Raw genomic sequence first — 8,855 nt, forward strand, 5'->3', positions numbered from 1 at the left:
GGCTAGGACAAGATTCTTATAGCTACGTTTACATTTTAAAAATCATTTCAGGAGCCCATAACCTGGTCAGGGATAACAGGCAACATCAGAGCTGATGGGTTACTGTGGATGCTGCACTACATCTGGTGTTACTAGGCTCTTCTGGTCCCACCCCCTCGGATTTAGATCCGAGTCCCTAATGGAGATGGTAGTACAAGTTAGCAAACTCAGTGAGATGAAGCCAGCAGAGGAGGGGTCTGTTTCCGGGGCACCAGTAGCTTCTGTAGCCCGAGCTGGTGGCTGGTGGCTTAGACTCACTCACCATCAGAAAATAGCAGTCTCTGTGCAGGCATGGGCTGTCAGAGAAGCAGCAGTGGTTGATTGGGGAGTTGGAACAGGGAGCAAACTGTTAGCTTAAGAGATTGTCAATTCTGTTGCTATTATCCATTCAAAATCCATGGGTAGAGAGAGTCCTTAGGAGTTTAGTGTCAGAGCCTGATGGGTGAAGGCCATGAACGGACATCTACAAATAAGTTGTAACACAATTTTAGAAAACCCCGAATTATTGAAAACCCCCCAAATAAAAAGCAAACCCCTCAAGGGGTGATGATCCATGAACATTTAAAAATCTTTCCATAGGGGCACCTGGGTGGCTCAGTTGTAAGCATCTGACTTTGGCTCAGGTCATGATCTCATGGTTCGTGAGTTCGAGTCCCACATCAGGTGAGCTTGAGCCCTGCTTCTGGTGAGCAGGAGTCCCTCTTTGGGTGAGACCTGCTTCTCTCTCTCTGCCACTACTGGGATTCTCTCTCTCTGTGGTCCTCACTCATTTGCACCCTCTCTCTCTCAAAAAATAAATAAAAATAAAATAAAATAAAATAAAATAAAATAGTCCATAAAGATTGAGCTTAAAAGTTTTCTTAAACAGAGGCTTTCTTATGAATTTATGCATTTTTTTGTTGTTGTTTATACTAATGACCCAGGTCTGAATGGGAAAGAAAGAACAAAATGTTGACATGTTATCAATCACCAGGAATTAAAAATTGATCTGAAACAAAAAGCATCACTGAAGATTGAAAAAAAAAAAAAAAAACTTTTACTGTATATATATATTTTTTATTATTATTTATTTATTTATTTATTTTTACTGTATATTTATAACACTGTAATTCAATTTAGGCTCAGTATTTCAGAAACATAGCAAGGTTCTAGCCTGAGGTACTCATATATTTTAATTTGTTTCCATAGGGCTAATTATAGCTTAAACCCTTTGCAGTGTTTCTCAAAGTGTGGATCAAGAACCACCTGTTCTGGGGGTGTCTGGGTGGCTCAGTCAACTGAGTGTCTGACTTCTGCTCAGGTCATGATCTCACAATTTGTGAGTTCAGGCCCCACTTTGGGCTCACTGCTATTAGCACACAGCCTTCTCCTTCAGATCCTCTGTCCCCCTCTCTCTGCTCCTTCCCCACACTCTCTCTCTTTCCAAAGTAAATAAACATTTAGAAAAATCTTTTTTTTTTAACGTTTATTTATTTTTGAGATGGAGAGAGACAGAGCATGAACGGGGGAGGGTCAGAGAGAGGGAGACACAGAATCTGAAACAGGCTCCAGGCTCTGAGCTGTCAGCACAGAGCCCGACGCGGGGCTCAAACTCACGGACCACGAAATCATGACCTGAGCCGAAGTCGGCTGCTTAACCGACTGAGCCACCCAGGCGCCCCTAGAAAAATCTTAAAAAAAAAAAAAAAAAAAAAAAAAAGAACCACTGCTCTAGAATCACCTAGGATGATTACTTAAAACACAAGATTCTGGGCCCCTAATGAGATCTATCCAATTTCTGGAAGTGCATCTGGGAATCTGCATTTTTAACAGTTAGTAGATGATTTACAGAGACCTCTTACCCAAGGAATATATTCCTCTATAATGTCCCATAGACATTATTGCTTTTCTGGGAAATATTAATTTTCTATTATCACTACTGTGTGAGCTCTTAATATCTATCATTTCCAATGAAAATTTCTGAGAATGGGAGTTTTGGAGAAATTACCTTCTTTTGGAGTTGTTTCCTTAGGGCCAAGGAAATTGTGAAGTCATTATCAGAGGTCCTCTCTCTTCAGTATCTTTATCTGTCTTGCCAGTTGACCATGCTCTTGGATCCCTGAGCAGGCTGTTGTAAAGAGTTGTGACAGCGACTCAGAAACTGTACATATTAAGCTTTAAATTCTTTCTCCTGAAATGTGTTCAAGGGAAAGCCACCAACCCAGAGAAGAGAGAAATCTGTGGTATCTGAAATCCCAAGTCCTTCTTTCTGAACTGTCATAAAATTGGCTTAATACTGGGTCACCTGGCTGGCTCAGTCGGCAGAGTACATGACTCTACATCTTGGAGTTGTGAGTTCGGGCCCTATGTTGGGTGTGGACCTTACTTAAAAAAAAAATTGGCCTAATATAAAAATAAATGTATTTTGAATATTTAAAGGATTTAAGAAATTCAGATGTGAGCTGCTGGCAATCATGTAACTTGATGAAACTTGTTTTACTATGCTATTATCTTTACTATGCATGGAATTCAATTTTTGAGAGGTAAGTTTTCTAAATATCTCTCTGGTTTTATGTTTAGGCATGTTTGGAAGCTTAATAAATACTTTCAAGTGCAGCCTCAAAATAAAAAAAAACTTCTGATTTGGAAGTCGTTTTAAGCATTATCACCCCAGGAAGAGAAGTTCTGCTGCATAACAACGCCTCGTCCTTCTTTAGACAGTTCCAAAATTAGAAATGAAGCTCAAAGTAAACTAATGGAGGGAAAAATACCTTCACGTAAATTCAAACGTTTTTTTCTTTGCTATTTATTCATACCAGTGGGAATTTGGTATGCCGCCCCTTTGCTGGAGGGGAAAGGACTAAGGGGGAACTAATAAAGCCTAAAGGCAGAGGCAGCAGAAGAAGGAAGTTCTGAGCTGGAACTCAGAGAGCAGATTACTTGTCTATGAGGATAAGCTTCATGGCAGTCACTATTTACCTCTACCAACTCTGCTAAAGTAAATAGTTTTACCTGTACTCTCTCCAGCAGCATTTTAATGGGAACTTCTAATTTACCCCTCTTTCTAAGAGTGACTCTGCAATAATAGTCCCTTTATTTTCTTTCCTCCATCCTCATTTGGCTCCCACACTGAACCCCTGAGCCTACAGAAGCTTAGGGATACTAAGAGTTTTTAACTGAATGATTTGCATTAATTTCTGGGCTGGGTGTCGCTGTTAGGCTATGTTTGTCTTTCTCAAAGACCCAGTGAAATCTTGCCAGAGGGGAAAACAGATCTTAATTCATTTGTTTGTCTGGGAGAAAAGAAGTCATCAAAAGCTTTTTTTTTTTTAAAAAGTTTCACACTTCACAAAAAAGTAACTAAACACAGAAAAAGCTACTCTGAGTTCTACAAGGGATGGTGTAACCTTGGCACACCCATCCAGAGATGAATCCCCAGACAAGAGTGTAATCATGCTACATTTCTCCAGATTTCAACCCCCAGAGCAGATGTGCTCTGGGATCCTGGTCAAGGGTGAGACCGTTTTCTGGATTCCTCCCCTGAAACCCACACTTCTGCTTTTCTCCAGAGGCGGGGAGAAGGATGAGAAGAATGTGGAATTGGTAGCTGGACATCTGCAGACAAGTGAAGGGATAAAGAACTGATAGTTATGTTTGTCCCATGGCTTTTTCTTCCAAATGTAATTCCTTTTCTTGGTTCACACACACACACACACACACACACACACACACACACAAAATCTTAATATTTCTCTGAAGAGTTTATTTCCTGAAGAATTTGGGAAAAAGAAAAGGATATTGTATGTATCCTTCAAATCTCTTTAAAAGCCAGGAAATGTATAATGAAATAATGCACTGTCGCTTAAGATCCATTTAAAAACACTAGGAAACTTGAGCTGGAGTCAGGGGTCCCTGCCAGATCAAAACTCAAAATCAGACCAGCTGTTATTCCCACTTCTGCTTAAAAACGAGCAAAGATCACTAAAGGAAATTAAAATCACAAAAGATTTCTTATAGAGGTAATAAAGCATCCTAACCACCTAAGGTAAGTAAGTTAAGGCTAAAAGCATATCTCTTTCACCAACAGGGAAGACAGTCATGTATAATAAGTGAAAAGCTTCTACGTGAATGATTTGGTTTGCTATTCAAGACACAGTTGTGTGATAAGACCAGAGGTGGTATTATTCACAAGTTCAAGTAAAATAAACTGAGACGCATGCATGGAAAGGCCACAAATTTTGGAGCAGGCCGTCTGACTTAGAAGTCATTATTCTTTCCATTACCATGTATTATTAGATTCACCTTTTTGTTCCAAGATGACAGCCATACTCACCACACAATCCTAAAACACGAAGGAGTGGAGCCCTTAGCAGGCTTCTTCTTGGGTAGGTTGTGAGAATTAATCCAAATCGACAAATGAAAAGTACTGAAAACAATGCCTTCCTGTTGTGTGCCTGTGTACGTGTGTACTAAATTGGATATATACACTGGTATATATAAGTATATATGTGTGTATATAATATATATATATGCCACGTGTAAAAACATGCATACATATATATTTCAGTACACACACACATACACACATAGCTTGAAAAGGGATAAGTAAATAATAGTGAGTATAACCAGGTTAGCTATTTACATAGGACACTTTACCAGACCTCTAATCCTACAGATTTAAAAAAAAAGAATTTCTTTATAGAACTTTTTCTTCAGTTTCCTCATCTACCACCACTGGAGAATAGATGTGTTTCTGAAAAGTTTTAAGTTCTTTTTTTTTTTTTTTGATTTGTTAATGTTTATTTATTTTTGAGAGAGAGAAAGTGAGCAAAGGAGGGGCAGAAAGAGAGGGAGACACAGAATCCGAAGCAGATTCTAGGCTCTGAGCTGTCAGCACAGAGCCCGACTCGGGACTTGAACTCATGAACCGTGAGATCATGACCTGAACCGAAGTTGGACGCTTAACCAACTGAGCCACCCAGGCACTCCTGAAAAGTTTTAAGTTCTAATTTAAAGTAAGAAAAACTAAAGTTCTCTTAGGGATGGGATCTGTGAAGTAGAGAGTCAAAATGTCTGTTCTCCCTGCCCCACCAGATTACAAAGTCAGGGGCATTCAAGCCCACTAGTCTAAGAGATGGCTTCCAGCCTCAACATTCTAGGCCTCATGGACGACCTCTCAACCAAAATGCATGTGGAAGAGAAAAAGGAGGTGGCCCAGCTTCTCATTCCATTTCCAGTTCATAAAACTTCTGAGCAGGCTAAAATTATTACACCTGGCGGAGGTGTTTTTGCACCTTCAAGGGAAGACAATGACATTTCCAAGCAAGGCCAAAAGCATATCAATTCAAAAGCCAGGCAAACTGCTTCTTCTCCTAGGAAGAACTTGTTGTAGAAGTGTGTGTGTGTGTGTGTGTGTGTGTGTGTGTGTGTGTGTGTGTGTGTCTGGGGGGAACTGGCACGTGTCTATCTCTTTGAATCCCCAGATCAGGTGTGGGGGAGTCCTCAATACCCAGTAAATTGACAGTAAAGTCTCCTATTGGGCTGGTGCAGCTCCCAGAAAAGTCGGTTGCCTGGATGGCTGAGAATCAGCAAGGGCAGGCTTCTATGAAAAACTCCAGGAATGTCTCAAATCTTCAGAAATGCTTGAGACATGGAGGTGAGGAGGGATTGAGGTAAGGGGAGACAGAAGACACCACGGTAGGAGCCAGTAATGATTTCAGAACACGGGACTGGGCAAGGAGAAAAAAGAAAGAAAATCTAAATCTAACCCCCCGCCCCCCGCCCCCGTCCCCCACCTCCCGGGGCCGGATCCTTGCTCGAGGGTTGGCCCCAAGCTCCGTGAGTCGGCAGTGGTCTGCCCCAGGGGACCGGTCTCTGGCTCTCCGCAAGGTCTTGGCTGTCAAAGGGGAGTGCACGGATAGTGGGTGGAAAGAGAGCGAGAGGTAGGAAGCTCCGGATCCACCCGGCTAGGCCGCTCTAGGGCTTGGGTCCTCGGAATCGGGATGGGCGGGGGAGTACTTCCTGGCCGGTTACTGGTCACCGCGCCTAAGGGAGAAGCTGCGGGGAGGGAAAACTTAATAGAGGACGGAGAGCAAGCGGTGCATCGCAGTTCAGAGATTGGGGGTGCGAGGTGGGAAATGCAGAACTAGGGCTAGAACACCTGTCCCTCACCCCCACCCCGTCCACCGCGGCGCGGAACTGCGGCGGCAGACGGGTGCTTGGAACTGGCGCGATTGGCGGCCACTGCAAAACTCGAGACTCTGGGCCTCCAAGAGCCGAATAACCTAGAAGTGGGCCCGAGACCTTGGGAACTTTTCTCGGGCGGGTCGGGTTTCGGTCTCCCCTCTGAAACGCCTTGGAACAGGTGCAGGATCTGCGTGTCTTCTGGGGCCCTTCAGTTGCCCAGCCTATGGGCGTAAACCATACCCTGCAAGCAGATCCTGGGAAATACAGGCGTCCCCCCCACCTCTCCCCGCCCTTAGCCTACCCCACTGACAAAAGCCAAAAGAGGAGAGGGATTCGGAATCTGCTCAGAGAGCACGCTTGGAGATCGAAGGCCCTAGGCACCCGGTATTCTGCCCCCGACTGGGGCAGAGCAGATCCTGGAGCAGCAACCGGTTGATTTCCCTTTCCCCAGTGTTTAGAACCTTCGGTCTCAGGGCTGTGAGCTCAGGCCACCTGCCTGAACTTCAGCTGACCAATACAGCTGCAAGCCTGCATGACCTTGTGACCTTGTTACCTTTGCAGCTGTGAGCAGACATCTATGCCCCTGGCCTCAATGACCTCGGCAAGCTGGGCAGATGGGTGGGGCTATGGAATCTTAGAAAGTCTCATCTGAGAAAGTTCAGACGTGGAGAGAGTTAAGATACATCAGAAAGCTTGAAAATGCAGCATTAAAATGAAACATTTCTCAGTTTGCCTTGGCTGAAGGCAGACTAGCTCTGAGCACCCTTCCCCTAATAATTCCCGCCAAAAAGATCTCATGGGCAAATTGATCAGCACAGGAGCCCTCAAGTGTCTGCTGTGAACACAGCTACCTGCAATGCATGGGCCGTAGCTCAGCCAAGATTGAGCATTATTCCTGATAGTGTGACTAAATTAACGATCATACAGAAGAAAACACAAGGGAAATCTACACATATCCTTCAAACTACATGTTTCCAGACTTTACAAAAAGCAGCATCTACTTACCTTTTTCTAGACCTAAGTTCATCTCTGAATCCCCAATAGGTAACAAAGCCAGCTGTTGAAGAGGAGATTCTGGACGACTGGAACAGAAACATAGGGGCATTTAAGTTTTGGGGGGGGGTTGTTTGTTTTGGAAAGTGAGGCCCCAAGCAACCTGTGTTGTTTGTTGGTGGGCTGGTTTTAAAGATACTTTTGCTCGAAAGATCCACTAGCATCTCAGGTATGGACAATTTAGTTACCCTCTCAAGCATTGTGATTTAAGGATCTCCTGAGGCCCATGTTTCATTTGTCTCCAAATACCTTTCTCACTTCTTGCCATTGAATCTGCTTCATGACGATTCTTGGTCTTTTCTCTACACATTCCCCTTTAGATTTAATTGGGACCTGATTAGCCCATTAGCAAAAATAATTCCCCATTGCTAGAAGTAGTTTAACTTGCCTCACTCATTGTGTAGATGAGAAAACCAAGATGCAGCTAAATCAAAGGATGCCAGTAATGATGCAGAGTCATGTTAGTCACGAATAACAGTTAGAACTGAAATTTTGGTATGTTCTCATTCCACTTTACTGGGGATTAGTGTTTCACATCGTCCAACTGTTGCCTGTGAAAACTGAGAACAGGCCTCTGAGTAATGTGGCACAGAACAGTACTTAGATGATAAGAAAGTCAACCTACTTTTCTGCCAAACAGGGTTCACACTGTGGATACAATTCTTTGCCCTACCCCTGGTCTTTACTTGATCCCTGCCGTAATCATAACTTGTTCTGTGGTCACCTTAAGATAATGAAGGCTTTAAAATCTTTTTAATTTTTTTTTTTCAACATTTTTTTTTATTTATTTTTTTTGGGACAGAGAGAGACAGAGCATGAACGGGGGAGGGGCAGAGAGAGAGGGAGACACAGAATCGGAAACAGGCTCCAGGCTCCGAGCCATCAGCCCAGAGCCTGACGCGGGGCTCGAACTCACAGACCGAGAGATCGTGACCTGGCTGAAGTCGGACGCTTAACCGACTGCGCCACCCAGGCGCCCCCTTTAAAATCTTTTTAGAGAGGGAACCATTGAATGCCTTCAGACAATATGCGATTTTCCCTCTTCAGACTTTTTCACAGATGTCCTTCTGACATAGGGGAGGGCTGGCAAGATGTGAAGAAAGAAAAAATAGGAAAGAATACCTCCTGTGATAGATAAACCAGTGTAGTATTTGTTAGGGGAGTGTTTGTGGAGTGTTTGTGGATTAATGGATTAAATGCATGCTACCGTAAGAACTAAGGTTCATCATTTATTTGGTTTTGCACCTAATGGTTGCTGAAGAACTTAACTAAGAATTGTCCATATATGAAGGGTACAGAGAGACTTTTCATAAGAAGAAGAGCAGAAAGAGGAGAATTCTCAGATTCCTCTGTATGGTAATTCTCCAGGACTGGTTCTCTCCCCCCACCCCCCCACTACCACCCCACAAAGGCTGTGCAGTGCAGCTGCTCAAGCGTTTAGAGGGAAAGCTGAGCACCGCAATACATAGACTACCATGGTCATGTCACCTTGGTTTCTAAAGAAACTCCCCCATTGGGCCTCCTAATAGGTAGTGACAGAATGCTGAAGGATTCTAGAGGACAAGATACTCCTCCATGTAGGCATCACTTAGTAGAAT

General features: G+C 43.5%; 1 long non-coding RNA gene across 1 annotated transcript; it reads right to left on the bottom strand.

Moving 5' to 3' along the window:
- Positions 1-313: 313 nt before the first annotated feature.
- LOC122217094 lies at positions 314-5,928 on the bottom strand. The gene is made up of 3 exons (XR_006201285.1): positions 5,814-5,928; positions 2,027-2,146; positions 314-502 (listed from the first exon to the last, which is right to left on the bottom strand). It is a non-coding gene; the product is annotated as an uncharacterized LOC122217094 (long non-coding RNA).
- Between the last annotated feature and the right edge of the window lie 2,927 nt (positions 5,929-8,855).

The sequence above is a fragment of the Panthera leo genome, chromosome B1 (assembly GCF_018350215.1).
Source record: "Panthera leo isolate Ple1 chromosome B1, P.leo_Ple1_pat1.1, whole genome shotgun sequence".
Taxonomy (NCBI): Eukaryota; Metazoa; Chordata; class Mammalia; order Carnivora; family Felidae; genus Panthera; species Panthera leo.